The sequence below is a fragment of the Grammomys surdaster genome, unplaced genomic scaffold (genome assembly GCF_004785775.1).
Source record: "Grammomys surdaster isolate TR1022 unplaced genomic scaffold, NIH_TR_1.0 64, whole genome shotgun sequence".
NCBI classification, from domain to species: domain Eukaryota; kingdom Metazoa; phylum Chordata; class Mammalia; order Rodentia; family Muridae; genus Grammomys; species Grammomys surdaster.
In genome coordinates, this window is record NW_021604566.1 from 5,941,166 (window position 1) to 5,965,458 (window position 24,293).

The window sequence follows — 24,293 nt, forward strand, 5'->3', positions numbered from 1 at the left end:
GGAGGGAGGGAGGGAGGGAGGGAGGGAGGGAGGGAAGAACATGGAGGCGGATGTAGGCGGATGTTCATGTGTCTCCACCAGTCAAAGATAGTTGGTATATCTTGGTTGGGCATTGGGTTACACTTCTGATTGTATCAGCATCTTGTTATTGACCATTACCAAACTTATAAAGCCTCTGATTAACAGTTTAAAAGAAGTTACTAATAAAAAAAAAGAATATCATAGGGGAAGTGTTAGCCACATGAATGTTTAGAAATGGCCCAGTCATAGAGCTGTTTAAGGCATATTAAAACATAACACTGCGTGTTTGTGTGTGTGTGTGTGTGTGTGTGTGTGTGTGTCCTGTGTGTCCTTCATTTAAGAACCCTGAACACTGGGGCAGGTTCTACAGAACTCACATCATCCTGCTGGGTCGACTTGAGTAGAGATTAATTGACAACTGAAACATTTATATCCTCTATGTTTGAATGAGCAGAGATAACACTTCCAGGGGCACTTATAACACTAAATAACATGAGATTTCCCTGCTCAGCCAAGTTCTCTTCTTAAAGTTCAGTTCTGCTGTGTGAGCTGTGAAGAAGTTATATTTACTTGGACTCATGAGATCTGTACTTTTACTGATCACCTTCTTATGCCAAATTGACATTGAAGGGAAAAGATGAATAAGATGTTGGTGCTGCCAACACCTTCAGGGGTGATAAACCAAGAACTGCAGGATGAAGTGTCAGAGGCAAGGAGTGCTAGGGCAGAGGATGCTTAAGCCCATATGTGATGCCCTGATTGAGGTAACGGGTAATAGGTGTACACTGGAGTATCTGTCTTAAGGTCAGAGGGAAAGAAAGAGTGTTCTATCCTAGTGAGAAAGCCAAATATGCACAAGAAGACACTTACTTCTCCAGTCATGGAAATTCAAAATAAATTCTGTGTTTAATACAGACAAGCCATGAGGAAAGACTAGAGAACATGTGGATTATACTAGAGCTTAGCTTTTCATTGTGATCAAAGCAAACTACCACAAGTAAACTATTTTCAAGCCCCATGTATTTCTTAACTCCATTGCTGTTGGTCAGAAGTCCAACATGTCATGCCTCATAATATTCTGCCTGACAACCTAGTAGGGCTACATTCCTTTCTTAGGGACCTGGGGAATAATTCACTTCTAAACTTCCTCAGAATCCAATCTCTGTATATGGTGCCAAGGTCACTATTTCTTTGCTGGCAGCTTCTTACTAGGTCTCTCTGGTACTTCTATGTAACCCCACATCTCAGAATTAGCAACAGAGCCTCAAATTATTTATGTGCTTGGAATTTCTTCAACCTTTCAGTCTTCCTCATCTGCTTCCTGACTGGTCAAGTTTTCCTCTTTCTGTGCTTTTGTGTTTAGATTAAGATCACCCTGGTAATCCAGGATTCTTTAATCAGAACCACAAAGGTAAATTCTATTTCTCTAAAGGGATCAGACATATATATCTCTGAGGACTATGATTCTGCCTATCCAACCTGGAAGCCTAGTCATGAAATGCCCAACTAAAGAGTGTGAATATGGATGTGTGTGTGAGATAACTCTTTATTCATATTTAGCTGACACTGAATAATGGATTCCTATTTTTGAAATTTAAAATAAATACATGTAAAGGGTTGCAATCCAGAAAATCATAAAACTACTTCCCCGGGGTTCTCAAAATTCACCATTTATTTCACTTTTCTCCATGAGTATTTCCTAGTAGCTGCCTAATGACAGGTGGTATGCATACTAACATCCCAAAAGCTGAGGTAGTAGGTAAACAAAGGCCATTCAAGACATCCCTTATACAAGCATACCTGTGTAAGTATCTCAAAGACTTGGCAGTCATTGGAGGGATGTTAGTGGGAGAACACAACAGACTGTAGGTTTAAGGGATTCTCTGAGTGAGGAGGAAAGATTGGGAGGAAATAAATCAAGTTGAGGTAGAGGTTGGAAGATGGGTGTGGGAATCTAAGAAATAGAGTTAACCTCAAGGGAACTAAAAGCATCAGAAGTAGGAAGAGATAAACAAAACAAACACAGAGGACTGCAATCTAGGAAATGCTATCAAGATGATAGATAGATAGATAGATAGATAGATAGATGATAGATAGATAGATGGATAGATAGATAGATAGATGATAGATGGGTATATAGATTGAAAGATAGTTGATAGATGATAGGTAGATTGATTGATAGAGAATGGATAAATGATAGATGACAGCTAATATGTTGATTGGTTGACAGATGATATACATATATATACATATACATATATATATATATGCGCTAGATAAATGATAGATAGATAAATGGATAGGTAGATAGATAGATAGATAGATAGATAGATAGATAGATGATAGATAGATAGATAGATAGATAGATAGATAGATAGATAGATAGAAGGTTGTAAGCCACAATGTGGGTGCTAGAAATCAACCCTGGGTCCTCTGAAAGATCAGTAAGTGTTCTTAACTGATATACCATAACTCCAGAGCCTAGTTTTTATGTATTTTAAAGAAAATCATTTTTACTTAACTCAAAAATAAAAACATTACATAGCTTTAAGAAGATAAATTATCAATGTTTGGTGTGATAGCTATGTTTAATATGATTTAAAAATATTATACAATGTACATGAATGTATCAAACTATATCTAAAGTATATTATAAAATAAAACATGAATACATATATTATATCAATTAAAAGTAAATAATTTTATATATATTCATATAAAAATTGAGTGGATGAAACAGATGTTAAAAGCCATTTGTGAATTAGAATGTCCAGGGAAAGAGTCAAGGGTGATCAATCTTAGAGTCTGATAGTATGTTCTTTCAGTGCATCCCTACAAAAATTTCTTTGTCAAGATAGTGCTGGGCTCTAAAGGGTAAAATTTATTTTGAGAGATGGTTAGCATGGATGCCAAGATTCCTTTCAAGCTCTCCAACTTGCTGTTTTATAAGATTTCTTTCTTTGTTCTCCCCTGGACTTTAAATACCTCAACTAAAGAACCATAAAGTATTCATATCCTGGCACAATAGACAAGTTCAGTAACCATTTACCAAGTAAGTGAATGAGTATCCTGTTTCACCTAAGCAGGATAACTCTGGGTTAAAATGAACTGGGACCATAAACTTTCTCAACATTTTAGTGGAAGAAATGTTTTTTGTTTTATTTTTTCCAAAACCAGATAATATTTGGGGTAAATTAGTAGAATGAAAGAACTTACAATTTTCTCTCCAAAGTCCATTCAGTTGGAAGTGACCAAATAGAAGGTCCTTCTGTAAGTATGGCCATAACCAAAATTGCCCTGGCTCCTTTTCTGCTATTTGCTTCCTTTAATCTCCCAGTGGCTCAGTGTCTGCTTCTAGCAGGTGCAAGAGAGAACACTTCCTAAAGCATTTAAAAATAATAGTATACAACTGACAAAAATCTTTAATTATTGCACTGTAAAACATATAAGACTTGAAGAGATTTTAGTTGATCCCCATAACTATAGTAATCAAATGAATCTTTTCCAGTGTTAACCTTGGAAGGGCAAAAACTGAACAAAGGTTAGCGATGAAAGATATTCTGAAAGGACAAGACTCATTTGGGACTAGTTTGCCAACATTGTCATGTTTCAAAATTTGTACCTTGAAGTTATAATTATAACGTGGACATGATATATGCCTGATTTCTTGCTTTTCTGGGAGTGCCTAGAAATCCACAAACCTGAAATGTCAAATAGCATAGGACCTAAAAGGACCATCCAGGAAGCTTGTTACAAATAAATGAATCTATTTTTGAGATTGTGTTGAGAACTTCCAGCATGTTCTCAAGTGTCATGATCCTCTCTCTGAACTGTGACTCAAGATCGAGCTAAAGAGCAACCAGAGCCCATCTCTTACATCTTTTGTGGTTCTGTCCACTTGTGGTCAGTTTTGGTGTGAAAAACACTGTTCCAGGTCAAATTTTCAAGGCCTAAAAAGTAGGCAGATAAGTGAAAACTTGCCCTGCTAGGCCATACCAACAAGCTTTTTCCTGTGCAATGTCACTTGCAGCGTGAGAACACCAAATGGTTGTAGATGATCCATGACACTGGTGGAGGGACATGAGCTAGGTATGGATTCTTTTTAAAAACAATCCTGGGGATTTCTGGAATTTCAATCTTTCCCAATGTTCCCTAGTCTTCATGAGCCTTGCCATGGGACTTTCTTTGTTTTGTCTATTATCTCAACTGTTAGTTTTCTTGGCCTGGACTTTCATTGTTTATATTACAGAAACAGAATCTCATCAAAACTCCAGCTTACAGACATGGTTTTAGATTTTGACAGGGCTAGGGTAGCACAAAAGCCGAAGTTTAAGATGTGGGTAAAGCTGAAAACATAACAAGCTTGTCAGCCTGTAGCAAACCAGAGAACAATTTTAGGCAGTGATTATGGAGATGAATGTTGCTTGTTTGTCATATTACTTGGTTATCAAAAATTTATATAGTCAAGGTGAGTGTGGGGGGTAAGGCAGAAGAGTCATGAGTTCAAAGCCAGCCTGACCTACTTTGATGGACCTGGACTCTAAGGAAATGCACAGTTAAAAAGAGAAACCACTGTCAAAACTATTTCTTGACATGAAAACTGAACCATGTAGATCTTCTGCATTCAGGGTAATCCTTAAGGTTCTCAATTTATACTTTCCATAGATTTCATAATCAATATAAGACATGTTAATGGCCACAAAGTATTACCCCATTTAGAATGAATGTTTCTAGTTCTATTAATTTACTGAGTATTTGATACTTCCATTTTTTCTAACAGCTGAATAACATTTCTTTTTGAGTAAATGTACCTCATTTTCATTGCCAGCTTCTTCACTTGATGTCTCTCTAGGCTGTTATTTTATAACTGTTTTTAAAAGAGCAGCAATGAAAATAGATGAACATGGAGATACAGATATCTGTAGTCAGATACATACTCTCTTGAGTGTATACAAATGAGTGGCTATATATAATGTAGTACATCTACTTCTAGTTTTTATGGAACCTCCTCATGGATTTTCATAGTGGCTGTGCAGGTGTGCACTTCCACCAACAGTGAAGAAATGCTTCCTTTCTCTTAATATTCACACTAGTGATTGTCATTTGTTTGTCTGGATTTTGTTGTTGTTGATTTTCTTAACCATTTTGACTGGGATAAGACAAATCTCAAAGTAGTTTTAAGCAATTCCAGGCAGGAATCTAAATATTAGGCTAGAACAAAGAAGTAATTTTATATAGGAATCTAAATTTTAGGCTGGAACAAGAAAGTGGACTTCAGACATGAAAATTACCTTGGGCTAGGGCAGAGAAGTAAGCTCAGATATTTTGGTCATCCTGATAAGTCCTGAGAAACAGTGATCATGGGAGTGTTCACAGAATTTTGTGTATTGTCTTGCTTGTTCTTTGACTATTTGTGTTTATTGTATTGCTTGTTCCTTGAGTATTTGTATCTACTGCATTGCTATTTCTTCAACCTAGAACTGACCTTAATACTTGCATGTAATTAGAATGGTATAAAAGCAAAAAAGAGGAGGAGGGATGGGTTCTAAGGAGGGGAAATGGGGGAAGGCGATGACATCTGAAATGTAAATAAATAAAATATCCAATAAAAAATTATTGTTAAAAAAGTAGTTTTAAGTTTCCTTTCCTTTGTGGGTAAAGTTGTTGAATATTTTAAAAATGGTTTTTAACCCTTTATATTTCATCTTAGAGAACTCTCTGTTTAGTTACCTGCACACTGCTTCTGGATCAGGGCTATTTGTAACTCCTAGTCACATGAATTAAGGTATGTGGAGTTCTGTGTCCTTAAACCATTGGCTCAGTAAGGTAAATTGCTATCATAACAGAGCCTAAAGTGACTATTGCAGTCTCCTCCAGCAAGAAGAGAAAAGTAGACATTAACTCAGATATTGAACTGAGCACAGCAAGAACATACGTAAGGAGGGCAAAGGATGGGGGTAGATACTGGACCACACAAAGTTTATTATATTAACCAAAGCTTGAGGCCTAATGGTTTAGGCAATTTGGGTAAGAAGAGCAACAATGCTAAAGGCTAAATCAGGTCAGAAGAAGTATTGTACTTTTACTAATCACTAAGGAAATTTTACTTGACAGCTTCTCCATGTTAGGGAGAATCTGAGTGTTGACCAGGAACAACCCTGGGATTGTTTTAGCGACCTGAAAATCCAATGAGTATATTTTTAATTAATGTCTTTATAGGCACTTGCTCTGAGCTTAGGCTCATAGTAGAAGCCAAACCATGGTATTTCTTTTGGGAACTAAAATATAGTGTGATGTAATCCAAATATCAAATTGTTAAGCTAGAGTTAGCTTGTTATATTTCCTCAGCTTTGGTTAAGGGTAAACCCTAGATTCAGTGCACTCTGGGAGTTCTCAGGAACTTCTAGCCAAGGAGATGATAGAATTGCAAGTACTCATTACCAATAAATATTTATGTAGATGATTCACTTCTTTTATGATAGTATCTATTGTGATCAATGTATTCCTGTTGGCACTTTCTGTTGGTAAGGTGTTTACTGTCCATAAATGTCTTGGTTTTAAAGATGATATTAATAGTAATATAGGCATAAGTTATTCTGGTGATAAAATTGTATATTTGAGGTAAGACAGTACATTGGGTATCAAATTACTGTACACTTCTCAAGCCATAGTAAGGATAATCAGCCAAGCATTGCCAGTGTCACTGAAAGCCTTGGCTTCTATGGGCAGGTTGGCATCATGAACTCTTTCTTGACCTCTTAATTATAGTAAGTATTAATACAAAGTATTTTTTAAAAAAACTGCCCTAGCTGCCTTTTCATCTCAGAAGTCTTTTCTTGATATTTGTATATTAAGGATAGTGTCAGTAAAAAGGACACTACTTGTCATCCTGAATTAGAGATGATTTGATCTTATCTTTCCTGTGTCTGACAAAATGAATTGTGCTACAGGCTTCAAAGTTTAAGAATGAAGCAGAATATATTTAGCCTTACATTGTAAAGAAAGAAACGAGTCAAACAGTGTCAAGAAGCTTCCTTCTGGCTTTGGAAGCCCCCAGTAATAGGCTAGACTCACTATCAATAAGAAATTTTCTTAAAACTAGTAGAATGAGAAGAATCCAAAAATTATGCTACATATTAATATTAGAGGTTGACACAGGGAGCCTGGATCTTGTATCAACTTATAGGGCCTACGCAGGGGTTTAATATGGTTTGTCTTCCCCAAAATATTTGTTGACATCTGATTGCCATTGTGATAGTGTTCAGAGGTGTCCTGGTTACTGTTGTACTACTGAGAAGAACTATTATAAAGTAAAGCAATATCCTGGGGTTTGATTACAATTTTAGAGAGTTAGCCCATTATCACCATGGTGACAAGCTGACAGGAATTGTGCAGAAGAAGTAGCTAAGAGCTTTATATCCGGATCCATAAGTCCACGACGAGAGAGAAAGAGAGAGAGAGAGAGAGAGAGAGAGAGAGAGAGAGAGAGAGAGACTGGAGACACTGGATAGAAGCCTGTGGTGGCAAGCTGACAGGAATTGTGCTGAAGAAATAGCTGAGAGCTTTATAACCTGATCTATAGGTAATCTATAGGTAGCATGACGAGAGAGAAAGAGAAAGAGAGAGGGAGGAAGGGAGGGAGGGAGGAAGGGGGGAGAGAGAGAGAGAATGAGAGAGACTGGAGAGAAGCCTATGTTGAGTGACATACCTCTTACAACAAGGCTACACCCCTCAATCCTTCCCATGGAGTTCCAGTAACTGGAGATTAACCACTTAAATACACGAGTCTATGAGAGTCATTCTTATTCAAACCACAACTCAATGATCTCATGTGCTTGTAGTCAGATCATAATGGAAAATGCATTCAGATTAAATACAAAACTCTCCGTAGTCAGTTACAGTTTCAACATCGACTCAGAGCTCAAAGTCTCTTACGAGACTTGAGGCAATCTCTTAAATGTAGCCCTCTATAAAATTAAAAAAAAAATAAATTACATACTTACAAAAAATGGCACATAAAGTACAGTATCATTCCAAAAAGAAGTGGGCATAATGAGAAATACTGGACCAAAGCAAGGCTAAAACCTAGCAGGAAATCTTCATAGCTTGTATTTCCATGTCTGATGTCATAGCATTCTCTCCCATAACTTTCAGTTTTGTTGACTAAAACAACCTTCTCTTCTGCTGTTTACACATCCTGTTAGCAGATTTTCTTGGCAGGTGACCCATGGCTCTGCAATATTCAATACCCTGGGGTCTCCAACACAGTCCAGGCGTCACTCACAGCTTTAAAAAATGGCCTCTCCAGGCCTTCATGTAGGGTCTTCCCTGCCAAATGTCTGGTTGCATCAGATTTCCTTAACTGATGGAGAAGTTAAGGAAACCTCCTTTCTACTACCCTTTAAGACTCTAAATCCCAAAACATATGCCTGAAGCTGTCAAGTTCTTCTGTTTGCTTGGAAAGCTGGATCTCTCCCTGTATTACATTAGTATAAGCTTTCTGTTCCTGATGGTTTCCCTCACCGCTTAAGTTTTTCTATAATTCCTTTCTACAGGTTGGAATCTTAGCTGGGTGAAGTCTTGCCCTAAGGTCCCCACTCCCTTTATCCCATGCAGCATCAGGTTTTCTGTAAACTTTTTATCTTCTTGAGCACAAAACTTGGCTCCAACATTACATTTATGGCATTATTTTTTCCTTAAGTTGTACATTTTATATTATTTCTCTTTGTTCCACTAGTTGCTTTTCTTGTATGTCTATAAAAGAGTGACCACCAATAACCATGTAACATAGTCCATACTAGGCTTTCTTAAATTCTCCATTTCCAAAGACATTAATCCCAAACTCTTCTGGTTAGCTTCATGAAGAATGATAGGAGAAGGACAAAAATCAGCCACATTCTATGCCAAACTATCACAAGAGTGGTCTATAAGCCACTTACTAATTTTCTTTTCCTTTGAAACCTCTTGAGCTGGGCCCCCATAATCAAATATTTCTCAGGACTACTGTCTTCAATGTCCCTACTAGGATAGCCAATTAAGCCACAATTAAAGCATTCAACCACTTTCCTAGTTTAAAGTCTTATGGTCTTCCACATCCCCTCAAACAACAGCATGGTTAGGCCTCTCACAGAAATACCCTTGTCTTTAGTACCAACTTCTATCTTAGGTGCTATGAAGAGACATCATCTTACTCTTGTCAGAATGGCTAAGATCAAAAACTCACTGCTGGTGGAAATGCAAACTTATACAGTCACTTTGTAATTAATATGGAGGTTCCTCCAAAAATTGGGAATAGTTCTACCTCAAGACCTAACTATACAACTCTTGGCCATATACCCAAATGATGTTCCATCCTAACACAAGGATACTTGCTCAACTATGTTCATAGTTGCTTTATCCATAATACCTAGAAACTGGAAACAACTTAGACATCTCTCAACTAGAAAAACTAAACAAACATCCTGAGTAAGGCAACAACAACCTAGAAAGACAAAACATGATATGTACTCACTTATAAGTGGACATTAGGTATTAAGTATGGCATAATAATGATAAAATCCACAGGCCCAGAGAAGATCTCATAACAAGAAGAGCTCAGGGAGGAACCTATGGATCTCCCTGGGAAGGGAAACTAGATTTTGTGGGTAGACTTAGGGGCTGGTGTGGACTGGAACAGCAAGTTGCTGGTGAGAGGAGGAAGGAATGAAAGAGGTGGCTGGAGCTGGAGGACATCTCAGAAGCTTTGTAAAAACCTAGTACAATGGCAACTCCTTGTAATTTATAAGAGTTAAGCATCCTACCTGCAGGATTGCTGGGGTAATTGGTAGCACAGAACTTGTAGGAGTGACCAACTAATGTCTGGTCCAACCTGAGGTCAAAACCACATCAGGGAGCCAATTCCTGTCAAACACTGTGTGTAATCTAGAACAAAAAAAACCTAATGATATTCTTGTGTACTTACAGATTGGTGCCTACCCCAATTGTCATCAGAGATGCATCATTCTGTTGATGGGAGCAGATGCAGAGATCCCCAGCCAAACACCAGGCAAAGACAGGGGACCCCCACAGAAGAGGGGAGGAAGGATGCTAGAAACCAGAGGGGTCAATTGTACCAGGAGAACATGATGCATAGAATCAACTATGCAGAAAGCATTGGAGAAGTTACTAGATGCTGGTGTGCCATGGATCTATCTTTTTCTGGGCCTCTGGAACAAGGGAATTGTTTAGTACTAGAGGGTCCCTTAGCCAACTGAGCTAGCCCAGTTGATCTGGAATGTTATTCAAAAGAAGAAAAACATCTAAGTGTCCTTGGATTGGGTTGTCCGTTTTTTGGGGTTTTCTACATCAGTCATCAGGATTGTCTATCTAACATCCTAAGTATCAGTGTTTTGCTGGGGCAAACACATGAAGGAATAGTTCACTGAAGTAGACACAGGTGAAAGGATTTTCTGCTAAAGCAAGCACCTGGTCCAACCACAAATGTTGATGATAAATGTGGAAAATGACCTCTATAGCTTTCTCTCTGACCCCAGTAATTACAGCCTGAAGACTTTCTTTACAGAAACAGCCTTAGATGTTCACAACTAGCCATTGAACTGATCATGAGGTTCTCAATGGAGGAGTTAAAGTGAGGACTGAAGGAGCTGAAAGGGTTTGTGGCACCATGAGGGGAGCAACAATACCAACCAACCACAGCTCCCAGGGTCCTAACCACCAGCCTGGGAGCACTTATGGAGGGATCCAGGGCTTCAGCTGAATATGTAAGAGTAGAAGGCCCTGCCGGGCACAGGTGGAAGATGAGATCCTTGACCTCATGAAGGCTGGACGCCCCAGGGAGTGGGAATTTTGAGGGTGTGGAAGTGGGAGTGTGGGGGGGTAGGTGGAGGTTACATCCACAGAGAAGGAGGAGGGGTAAGGGGAGGGGGGGTGCCGGGGTGGGGGGGGTATGGGGTAAGGGGATAACATATGAAATGTAAATAAAATATCCAATAAAAAAAAAAGACTAGCTAAACAGGCTTTCTTGATTCTGCTGTATACCATAAACTTGACTCTGTGTTCAATCTTATGCAACAATCCCACGTCCCTATTCAACCATATATAATAAACATGCTAAGCTTCCAGTTTGCTAGAGTCTCTCTGTCAAGGGGACCAATCTACCTACTTCCAGCTTTTCTCTGTGTGTTCCCTCTTTAGTCTCTCATTGTCTCTGACAAGCCAAATCCCCAGAATTGTACCGGGACTCAATGGTGTGTTCTCTTGTTGGACCAATGTGAGTTTCCTATAGTCAGGTGTTTACTATTCATGTCCATATTTGAGTACCACTATTAGGGAGTCAGAGAAATAGGCATGTCCTTGGTGACAGTGTAACTTGAATATCCCTAATCCAAAAATCTGAAATCTGAAGTGTTCTCAAATGCACAGGGGTTTAACATTGACACATCACAAGCACAAAATTTCTATACCACAAAACTCTGTTTCCTGTACAAAGCTAAAATGGATGCATATGTTTCAAAACTTGAAAAATTCTGAAATTCAAAGCACTTCTTGTTCCACACAATTCTCAAGTGGTACTCAACAGCATTTTGCTCTCCCCACTGTCTATTTCCTCTTCTCCTGGTCAAATAGATAAATAGTGGTTAAGAAGTATTTTTCTCTATCACATCTCTCAAATTACTTTCTGTCAAATAGATAATTTCATATGGAAATATACTCTTTTATAAAATTGAGCTACATAATACATATCATTATGATTGTGATTTTGCTGCTTAAAAAAATCCAGAAGTGGTTAAACAATCCTTCACAGCACAGAACCATTTCTGAGCTACCCAGTTGCTGCTTTCCCCATGAATGAGTCACACACTCTTCGCTCATTCATCTTCTTAGCTTTGGAGTTATTTTTCTGGGAACCATGGTGGTTCCAGTAGACAGTTCCAATGCCCAGCCCAGATACAGAAGTTATGAGTAACACACCTCCTTCTCAGAGATGGGCTGTAGACTGGCATGGAGCTACATCAAAGTCAGGAAGTACTGGGATAGGTGATGTGGTCTCTGTCCTGAAAGCAACTAATCCTTCCCTTCTGAGTTCTCATCTGCTTTTCATGAGAAGAAATCTCACATCAGGTGATTCCCTAGGCCCTGACTAAGGTTTCCTGAGTCTTTCCTCTGCATTTCCAGAAATGTTGGATACTTTCTTCTTGATTCTTCCTACCTAGGCTTGATATTCTTTCAGTTCAGCAATTGGGGACAACTCACAATCATTAGAAAGAGTAATAAGGACTTATTGATGTCTTCTTCAGTGTTCCTGTGATGATGGAAAAATGCTACCTCTTTCACCAGAAAAATAAAACAAAAAAATGTGAATTTCTACAAATTCTTATTTTGAATTACTGATACAAAATGTTTTGCTTAGGTGAGAGAATGAGATATTTTACAAACAATGTGAAAAGTATGGCAGATAGTACAAATGTTCTGGTGAATGGACTTTCTCCTCTTACCTTGCTGGCTTTGGAATCCAAAGGGCCATTTGAAGTCAGACACAGCTAGGACACCATGGTTTGTTGTGAAACATTGTCTTCTATGAGTTTTATTTTTGATGTACACCTGTACATGTACACACATGTGTTATGTGTACACATGTATCCATGTATAGGTCAAAGATCAATATCAAGTGGATTCATGAATCACATATAGCCTTTTTCTTTTTGAGAAAGGAAATTTCAATAAACCCAGAGCTCACCAGTTCAGCTAGACTGGCTGACCCACAAGTCCCAAGAATTGGCCAGTCTTAATCTCCCCAACTTTAGGGTTACATAATTATACAGGACTATTTTACATGGATTCTGGCCACTGAACTTAGAACCTCAAGCTTGTATGTGAAATACTCCATTTACTGAGCCATCTTCTAGGTCCTGCATGTGTTCTAACTACATGAAATGCCTTTTCTTCTTTCCATCCTCCACTTCCCCTTCCCTTGAGCAAACACCCTTTTCCCAAGTCCAAGAGGATCTGGAGGATTAGCTTCCGTCATACAATGACAGGATTTTGTTTATCGTAAGTGAGGAATGGGCAAAGGAAGACACAAAACAGATGAGTGGTCAAGGGTATGAATAAACTATCCATGTGGTCAAGTAACAGATGGTGGCTGGAGCTTCAGGACTAAACAAACTGATCTGTGAGATCTAGAAAGTGATAGTGTTCACGTGTTTCCCAAGCAAAAGTTCTAGTGATAGAGTAAAAATGATCTCACCACTGACTTTCTATCATACAAAAACAAACCAAAACACAAAACCAGTTTGATTGCTGAGCCATCCTTTCCTCTTTCATTTGTAGTACAATAAACAAATCTTCACTTGGTCATTTTCATTTATTATAAACACTAGAGGCCTAAGGGTGTCCAGAAAAGCAGCAAATAGAGCTCACTCCCACCGCTCCTTCAGCCTGTGCTCACAGGGTCCTCTGATGCTTTGTTGAAGAGAAAGCTTTTTGGGTAGGCTGGGAAATAGGAGACTATAATGTAGATGTATGGTTTCTGTCCATGCCGATACCACACCAGGCTCAGTTTTCCAACTAGCGACCAGAGTTAGGATCTCGTAATTCTATCCTGACTTAGGTTTTTGGAATAAATTTTTTATTGTGAAATTAAAAATAAAAATAAAACTACTTTCTCACACCTTTACTTAGGTGTTGATGAAAGTGTAGACTCTAGTCTTCAGAACACAGAATTCTGGAGAAAATAAAGGAAGCAATGCATGTGTGCATGTGTGTATGTGCATATGTGCATATGTGAATATGTGTGTGTGTGTGTGTGTGTGTGTGTGTGTGTGTGTGTGTGTGTATGTGTGTGTATGAGATATGAGACAGAATCATGGGCTTCCTTCACACTAGCAGATTTCTAACACTGGGTAGGATCATGTATCCTGTACTAAAGGCTTCATAAGAAAAGTGTCTGTGGTTGCACTTCTTGGAGTCAAAGCCTGTAGGAGAATCCCATCTGGACTTACTTTGTGACTTTGGGTAAGTTAGTTCACATCTCTGTGTGTTATTATGATAACTAAATGAGTTAATAATCCACTTATAGAATTTATTACAGGGCCTGACACACAGTAAATCCTAACGAATGGCATTTATGATGTTGTGACTTATTTACATATAAAGTACATAAATGTTTACAATGTCTTGTAAATCAGTCTGTGATTAGATGTGAGTCTTTGACATGAAAATGACCTCAACTACCACAATGAATAAGACTTTCTCACTTGAACTTCAAGAGTTTTAACATGAATACAATAAAAGTTTTGTCTCTGGATTCTGCATCAGGAGCAACCAGTGCTGTATGTATTGTGAGAGATTTATGACTAACTGATGACTGACTATATTGAGTGGAGTGGTGTGCTGAGATGTCACTTGGGGGTTGGTGAACCAGGCGGCATGTGATGTTTTGGGCACAGGTTTTATATGGAAAGAGGCCAGCCTCAAGGCAGTCTCTGCCTTTCGCATCAGCTGAGGAAGACTAGAAATTGTACATTACTAATTTCTTTCAAAATATCTCTGCCATTCCATGCTGGGAGCAGCTAGGGCCATATGACACATTCTCTGGAGATGAGGAGCTCTCCATCCTCCGCTAAGACTGTTATCAGCAAGTCTGACATTTTTTTATCCACAGAATTGACAGTCTCAGGTCCTAAGAGCTGAGATATTCCAGTCTGTCTCTGGTTTCCCATTGTACTGGATTCTCTACTTCTGCCTGGCTAGCTCAGAGGGATTTGCAACCATGGGAAAATTAGTACCCATCTTGGGTTCAGCTGGCCTATGGAAGCACATTTACACCCTTGCAAGGAGTTGAAAAACTGGAGAAGCTGTGTCATTCCCTGGTTCTTTGTAGTTCTCATGTTGGTGATGAAGGAGTAGGTTCAACTCCATTCTGTTTCTGTGCTTGTCCCTATTGGCCCAGGATCGCCCGTAAGAAGGAACAGGTAGTCACACCCAGCTTGGTGGTAGGCCCACCTGGGCCCTGTGGTGCAAAAGGCCAAGGGCCTGTGTATCTTGGGTTTAGCTGGTCTATGGAAGCACCTTTTCACCCTTGGGTATTAGAACTAGTTTTTCTATGGTGAGGTGGAAAAGGAACGTCATCCAAAGGCTTTTAACATGCCAGGGCCTGTTAAAGCTGAGTCCTTCCCACCCATCCTCTGCATCCTGGGTTGCAGTTTCTCAGTGATGCAATGATTGGAATGCATGCTCATAAACTGCTATATGCTTTTAATATCCATAGCCTTAATTCTTCAGTTCAAATAGAAGTCCCATGTTACTTAGTGCTGCCCCTCAGCCACTACACAACCCCTAGCAGAATAAGTTATAGAGGGTGCTGGGTCTCTACTTTGCACATTGAAGATGGCTCCAAAGGCAGCTTTTTTCTCCTTGAGGGTCCCCTTTTCTTCTATTTTCATCCATCCAGTTTCTCAGAACCATATCTTAAAGCTCAATTTAGTGCCAAGCTCTCTAATTCATACTGGCACTCTAGGAACAGTGTTGACAGGCCAATAACATGTGGGCTATGAATCAGTTCACCAAAGACAGAGAAAGAATTGGGTAGAGTTAATAGATACACTGGTACAGCAGCTGTTGTGGGCAAGACATGGGAGACAGTTGATGCGGAAGCACTCTAAAGGAGCTTCTTGGGTGTGGGATTTGATGGTGTGATGGAAGGGCTGGTCTACAGTGAGTCAGGCAGGGAGTCCATGTCACAGTGCCCCAAAACAATTACAATTGGGGCTTACCATGCTTAGCAACAGCAGTCTTGTATTGAATCAGAAATGATTTTGTGCTACCTGTATCATGAGTTAGCACCTACCTACATTTTTCAGTAGGGGACTGTAGTGGAGAAGTCTCTCTCTTGAGGTAACAGTCCTGTTTAGAGGCTGTGGCTGCGTTGTTGTTCTAATCCAGCCTGCTCTGTGGCAAAGCGGCCTTGTTCTGAGGTTAGAATGATTCAGCACAGCCACCATCCCAGAATATCATTCACAGATACTAAGGATGTAACTGGGTCTTCCCACCACAGTCAAGCAGCAATATAACCATGACGATAAGAAATTTATTCAAAAGGATTGTATTATGGAATCTAAAGTATCTCCCACAGGCTAGAGTTTTGAATGCCCAGGCTTATGCTTGTGGCATTATTTGAAGCCCATGGAAACTGAATGGGGTAGTGTTGCCCTGCTAGGGAGATGTTTGAAGATTCTGTGCTTTCTATTATGAGAATTCTATGCCATGACACAGCCTCTATGTCTTCCCCTCCATTCTGAACAGAAATCTCTCTGAAACCATGAAACATCACAAACCTTTCCTTTCTTAGGCTGTTGCTTTTCAATATTTTGTCCTGAGGAGAAAAGGCCCATTTTGCCATGGGCCACCTGTCCATTAGATGCAGGTCATCAGCAGTTTCTGGTCTCTGCTCTCCCAACACATATCACATACTATTTGACCTAGTTTGTTCTGCCTCACTTAGAAATCAAGGGTGGTAATTTCTCATAGGACACTCTTCTTTTTAATATTCAAAATTTATTTTCAATTCATGTTTGTTGGTATTTTGCCTGCATATATATCTGTGTGAGGTTGTTGAATGCTCTAGAACTAGAATTACAGATAGTTGAGTACTATCATGTAGATACTGGTAATTGAACCTGGGTCCTCTAGAAGAACAGTCAGTGCTCGTAACCACTAAGCCACGTCTTCAGCCTCATCATAGGATATTCTAACAATATCTGCAGAAATTGCACAGACTATATCTGTTGAATATCCTTCAATCAAGTTTCAGTAGTCTATCCAAATACCATGTCCAGGGGCATAAGAACTGACTGGACACCAAGGAAGAAAAATAATGTGGAGTTAGTATATGCTAGTCACCAACACAACATTGTGTTGAAAAACTTTCATAATAATTCCCCAGAGAACTAAAGAATAACAAGGTAAAACCTATATTATTAATATGGTAATGATAAGCTTATTATCATATATCGTTATTGTAGCCCAGTAACCAAGCTGCTCAAGGTAGTTGATCCTAGTTGGTACAAAGACACATACTCTAAACTTTTCTTAAAGCTAAAGATAGCAATGAGCTGCACAGTCGTATATAGTGAAGATGATGAAGAGAACAGTTCTTTCCAGTAAAGGGGTGGGCCTAGAGGATGAACTTATTATCACATCCTCTTTCCTTGCCACATGAATTTTAACATGTATGAGGATCAAGACTTAGAATTTTGGTGGAAAATTTTGTGATTAAGAGGAAATGGAAAGAAGGTTAAGGGATGGTTTGTATTGCTTTGTTCAGAGTTGGTCCTGATAGCCTCTCTGTCCCAGTGTACTGAAAGCCAGAGTGTACTTAAAGCCAGAGGAGTCTTGTATTAGGCAATAAACAGTGTGGTCAAGAAAGCATCAGGCACTAACAATACAAGAAGAGAGTGGCATGACAATTACAGAGCAGGGGATACAGCCCTGCACAGGTGATCTCCTGATTTCTATATCTAGTCTACAGCTCATGGTCAGTGCTGTGCTCTGTGTGCTTCTAACTGGAAGTTCTCCATTCTCCAATCCTTGAATGACTGGTGCAGCTTGAATCTTGATTTCAACACAAGCCTTCAGAAGTTTGAACCTTGATTTCAGCACAAGCCTTCAGAAGTTCTGAAGGTTTTGTACGTGTTTCAACATCTATAATCCTGAATTGGCTGTAATCACTGAAATCCTGCATAGAAGGCTTATTCAGTGACATTTTCATTGGGACCAGAAGCAGATGTGTCAAAACTCTCACCAAAAATCTTGCTAGAAGGAAGTTTAGTCCCAATTGGCATATGCAGGGCAGTTGGAAAGTATCAAGAAGAAAAGACCTCTCCTTAATCCATCTGGTTTGTACAACTTGAGGCCCAACTTCAAATTTTTCCAAGCAGTAGCTTCTCAGTCTCCAAGAACTTATATTGTGAACTTCATTTTGATGTTTTTAATTGGAATATTTCCAGTTATGATGGCATATGCCTTTAATCCTAGCACTTGAAAATACATGCAGACAATTACTATGTATTGCAGGCCAGTTTGAGCTACATAGAGAGTACCAGGCCAGTGCTATACAGTGAGACCCTGTCTGAAAGCAACCAAGCAACCAACCAACCAAATAAAAACAAAGCAAACAAAGAAACAAAACAAACACTAGGGTAGGTATGGAGAAATGGCTTAATTGAAGTACTTGTTGCTCTTGCAAAACGCTCAGCAGCCTGAATGCAGCACACATACATAAATGCAGGCAAAACACTTAAATACATAAAAATACATAAAGTAAAAAAGTAACAGATTCTTTATCTTTAATTATGGGAAATTGTAGTATTAATATTTAATTCTGTCCAGTACAGGGTTGCTTTCTGTTTCAGTGGTTTATGTTCTCAAATGAAAACACACACTCAGTGTTTATATTTTAATATGTCTTAAGCAGTACAACAGCTAGGTGACTGCCTAGCCTCTACGTTGTTAGAATCTACCTTCTGCCGATAATTCTGAGTTACTACTTACTAATTTCTATGTACCATCTTGGCCACTTTGGACCAATTTGTGCAGGCCCCGGCTCTGCTTTCTTGGCCTAGAGCCCAGGGTGCTCTTCTTGCTTCTCTACCCAATGGAGGCCTCTGTGTCTCTCCTCTCTCCACACATTCCTGAAGCATGGCAAATCTCTTTCTTGTCCTCCTGCTCCCAGGCCCAAGCCATGAAATCCTAAAATCTCACCTCTGTCTGACCTCTCTATCTATTGGCTGCTAGCATCTTTGTTTACCAATCAGGACCAACTGGGAACAGGTTCCCAGAAGCTATGTACAGACCCTTGCCTGTAAATAGTTTTTTAGGGACACACAAAATTGACATTAGAATACAAACAGCCACAGGAAATATGATGATACCAAATCCAGTATCTTATATGTAACTCTTGGGAAACACTGAGATTCTTGGGAGTTTAGCATTCTTAAGGGCTCTGATACTAAAGTATCAGGGCAGGAACTGGCCAAGTTTCTTTTGAATACATGAAGTTTAAGTAAATATTTGTCAACTGAATATTTTCCAACTAATTGGCCAAAGAGAAGCAAATATATATGTTCTTAATCATCAGATTCATAATAGGCACTCATGCTCGATCTTGTCTGGTATATAAAGAATTCTTCCTTATATCCAGCCATAGTAAAATTAATGGGGCATCAGAACACCTAGAAGAAACCGTATCTTTCATGGTCATCATTATCTTACATATCTGTTAGCTTCTCTTCAACACTTGCATGCAAAGTTTCAGTGAAAAGAAGCTTTGCTGAACTCATAATTTTGAATATGAATATACATTATATATGGAATCAATTATCAACTTCATTCTAAATCCAGCTATGGAAAATTTAGAATTAAAATGGGATCTTTAAAAAAGTTACCTTGTTTTTCACCTAGTTATAAAATACTTTTATTCCTGCCCATTGTGTTAAAGCTTGTCTCTAACTACATCAACAGGTTGGCAGCAAAAGTACATGACTTAAAACTGGAAATGAACCCTCAGACAGAACTATTAATTTAACAGGCTGGCAATCCAAAGACAGGTAAGATTCTGCATAGAGCCTTACCAACCTAAGACGTAAGTGCATTGCTTTTGATAATGCATATTCCATGACAGGTAAGGAAGCCATTCTTGTCAGAACGACCTAAGACTTGCTCAGCCTGGTTTATGGAATAAAAAAAGAGGGAAAAGTAGAGAGTTTTGGGGGCTGCCTGGCAGGAATCTGACATTGGCCAAGGATAAGGAAATGGGCTGCTTGGAAGAAATCTGACATAGGCCAAGGCCAAGGAAATGGACTGCAGGCAGGAATCTGACATTAGGCTAGAACAAAGAAGTAACTTCAGGAAGAAATCTATATCCTAGACTAGAACAAAGAAATAATTACAGGCAGGAATCTAAACCTTAAGCTAGAACAAAGAAGGAGGCTTCAGACATGAAAATGACTTTGGGCTAAGACAGGGAAGTAGGCTCAGATATTTTGGTCATCCCTATAAACCCTTAGAGATAGTGATCATAGGACTCTGTTTATTGTCCTGTGTGTTCTTTGACTGTCTGGGCTTATTGTCCTTCTTGTTCCTTGACTATTTGCATCTATTGTATTGCTAGTTCTTCAACCTAGAACTGACCTTAATACTTGCATGTAATTTAAATGGTATAAAAGCAAAAACGGAGAAGGAATGGGATAGGGGATTAATGGGGTAAGGGAATGGGGAAAGGGGATAACATCTGAAATGTAAATAAATAAAATATCATAATTAAAAGGTTACCTAACATCAGAATGGAAAGAGCCAAGAGTGGTGTAGGGAAATACTGTGAAGGATTAAAGATAAAACAGCATCATTTTTCAAAAATCCAAGGCTACAAAACAAAGTAATTGATAGCTTTGAATTTCACATCCGGCCAATGGTCAGAGTTTTCAGATCTGCATGTCTGCTAAATTTGAAAGGATCCCTGTAATAACACAGATACTGATGGAGGCTATACAGGAGGAGTGGACAGTGATCACTGTAGCAATGTAACATTATGTAACAGTGTTGAGAGGCAGCAGGAGCCCCTCTAAGGCTATCAGTACAGAGTACACATTAATAGCACGGACAAACACAAACATTTAAGCAAGTTTCTGGACTTTTCTCTTCCAAAAAATGTTTGGCTCTGCTAGATCATTGACTTAGTTAGGGTTTTACTGCAGTGAACAGATGCCATGAGCAAGGTAAGTCTTATAAAGAACAACATTTAATTGGGGATGGCTTATAGGTTCAGAGGTTCAGTCCATTATCATCAAGGCAGGCACGTGGCAGCATCCAGGCAGGCATGGTTCAGGTGGAGCTGAGAGTTCTACATCTTCATCTGAAGGCTGCTAGCACCATTCTAGTTCTCAAGCACCGAGCACAAGGGTATACTACACCCACAAGTCTACACCTACTCTAACAAGGCCACACCTCTCAACTGTGACACTCCCTGGGCTAAGCACACACAAACCATCACAACCATTATCTTAAGCACTATAAACAGAGTTTACAATTCCAATTCTAAACTTCACAGGTCTTTGCTTAGCAGTGAGTTCGGCTTTATTTCTCCATTCCCATGAGCTGCATCTTTTCTGCTAAGGAGGAAGTTGGGAACAATGTCATTTGTGCTTGACAGTTTGAGGACATCTGTTTTCAAACTGTTCTTATTACTTGAGAAAGTGTAGGACAAAATGAAAATACCCAAAGGATGATATTAGAATTTTTATTTTTTTATTATCATATACTAATGCTTATCATCACCAAGATACTGCTTCACCCCAGTAGGGATTTGACTGTGTGTTTACTTGGTCATTGAAACCAAGTGTCCTATCCCAAAAAAATCCCTTGGCTTCTGATGGGCTCTGCCAGGATCTGAATATTAGCACTCTAAACTTCACATATGTCAACATAATACCTACTGTGTTCAAGGAGATTTGAGGTAATTGACATTGGGAAGAAGGTTTCATATTTAAGAATGGGATGAGTGGCCTTACAAAAAGGCACAAATAATCTTCTTTTCCCTTTTTCTATGTGAAAACCTAGCAAGAAGACATTGTTATGAGCCAGATGTCTCAGCCCTTATCAAACATTAAATCAATTGGAACCATTATTTCAACATTATCCAGTTTCCAGAATTATGAGCAATACATTCCTGATATTTACAAACTACTTGTTTGTTACCTGGCTTTTTTGGAGATATGAATAAAACTCTACCTTAGATAGGGCTCTGAAAGAGGATCCCAGAAATGATTCCATACAAGTCTAGTATGATAAATCAGTGAGATTGTTGGGGTGACATACAGAATTACAGGTGAGGGCTCACTTACAGGAGCATTGATCATTTAAAAGCAGCTGCACCTGCAAAAGTTTAATCCACGATGGATGACTGCATATGAAAGCTCTGTCACTGGAATTCCCTGCACAGCTTGGAAGTAGCTCCACTGGTAGAGATTCTCCTTCTCAGCAGTTGCTTCTCCTCATATAACCTTGGGAAGGTATCTTGTACATACTGTCCAAGAATTTCCTGAGATTCTATCCAGAGTAGAATGTTTCTATTGAGCTGACACTGATCTAGGATAAGGTATTTTGTTGTAGCGGCCTTAAGAGATGAAGACAGGCTCTCATGAAATACTTCTGGATTTGAAACATTAGAGAAAACCCAAAGTGTCTGACCCAAACTCAGGTGTACATAAAATGCAATAGTTACATATGTGTTAAGTCCAAGAAATGAGTCCTACTAGAATGCAGCTTGCCTAGATGACCCCAGTATATTTGTCCTATTAGCTACAGCCTATTTGAATTGAAATTCTCTTTCTAACAGTCTTCCAGTAAGGATTTCTCATGGAAACCAGATTAAAGACCCTGTGAGCTTCTTATCTCTTTAGCTTCATCAACAGCTTCAGAGATTAGGGTAAAAATAACAATGTCTACATGAGAAGGAGAAATCTGAGCGTGACACGTAACTTTGAAAGTTTAGAATGTAGATGTTGAACAGTAGTATCTGGACATCACTGATCTCCTTTGTAATTCAGGGACCAGGAAAGAAGTGGAAGCATCATGTGCCTTATTCTCTGTTTGTGCCCAGAGTATATCATGGTGAATATGGAAATGTCATTTTGGAAGTACAAGTGAATAACATAAGCATCTCATGATGTACACAAAGTTCATGAAAATCTCCACAGCTAATCTTGTAAACTGCAGAGATTGTGTGACTCACAAATTAACTGCCTTTATTTTAAAGGTTTACTCTCATGTATTGACTCCTTATTTCTCATCGTAAGAAATTATCTTAGTGATTTCTGTATGTAAGTCCATACATATATACGATGTTTCTCCAATGTCCATTCTGAGACTCTCACTGCAATCTCTCAGTGATACTCTCTGTATCTGCTCATCAGTATCACCCTCCTTAGCCCAGTGTAAGACTTGAAATCTAAGCTATCATCTACTCTCCCTATTAAACAGATTAAGTGAGTAATTGCCTCAGTGCTCCTTAGAGTCTTCTTTATCTCCCCTCCAAAATACTCTTCATTCTTTCCCCTAAGAAGATTGCTCTTTTTGATAAGGATGAACATGGACAATTCACTGAGGAAGTAGTCATTAGAGAAAAGGTTATATTATGTAATCCTGACTGGCCTGTAATTCTGTATGTGGGCTAGGCTGGCCTTTAATGTCCAGTGTTCCACCTACCTCTCCCTTCCAAGGGTTGGGAGTACAAGCCTGTATCACCAAACCCAGACATTTGACCATGTCTTTTGGTTCTCACCATCACATCCTTCAGCATCATGCTTAACAATTAAAATATAAAAGATGAAATGAAGGAACAAGTCAGGATAGTGAATGGAGATACAACTATGCAAATTAAGATCAACTGAATTGTATCTGTGAGTGAATCCAGGAATCATTCAGTTTATTGTTAGCTTGAGTACAAGCATGTGGAGCCAAGCTTGATTGGGAAAACAGTGATGAATTAGTTACTTCTCTATTGCTGTGATAAGACACTGTGACTAAAGCAACTTACAGAAGAGTTTAATTGAGGTTTTCATTCCAGGGGATTAGAATCCATCATGGCAGAGCAAAGGCATGCTACTAGGAGCAGGCAGCTGATGACTCACAGATGCAGAGAGCAAATTCAAAATGGCACAACTCATTAAAGTCTCAAAACTCCCTTTAGTAATGTACTTCCACCAGCCAGACATACCTCACTCAACTTCTATCAGTTGGGAATCAAGCATTCAATTGCTTGAAACTACTGAGGGCATTAATCATTCAAACTACTACAAGAGGATTTGATTATTGGCATAAGTTATGGTTTAGAAGTTAAAATGAGATAATGGAGAGTATGCAAAACAAAGATGTTAGAAGAGAGGGGACCATTCTGAAAGCTGCTATAATAATTCCAAGAACAAACATTTTAAAGAGGTTTACACACACACACACACACACAAGCACATGCAAGCACACACACAGTAGCAGGAAATGACAGGAAGATTATTCTTTGCTCTGCACCTGAGGTTGTTTTAGTTAGGTTTGTTTATTTTATTTTACTTTGTAACATTATCTTATTGTGTAGGCCGTCCTGTCCTGGAACTTCCTACATAGAATAGGTTGGCCTTGTACTCACAGAGATCTGCTATGTTTTGTTTGTTTGTTTGCTTGCTTGTTTTAGTTTTGTTTTATAATTAGGAAAAAGATATTATTTC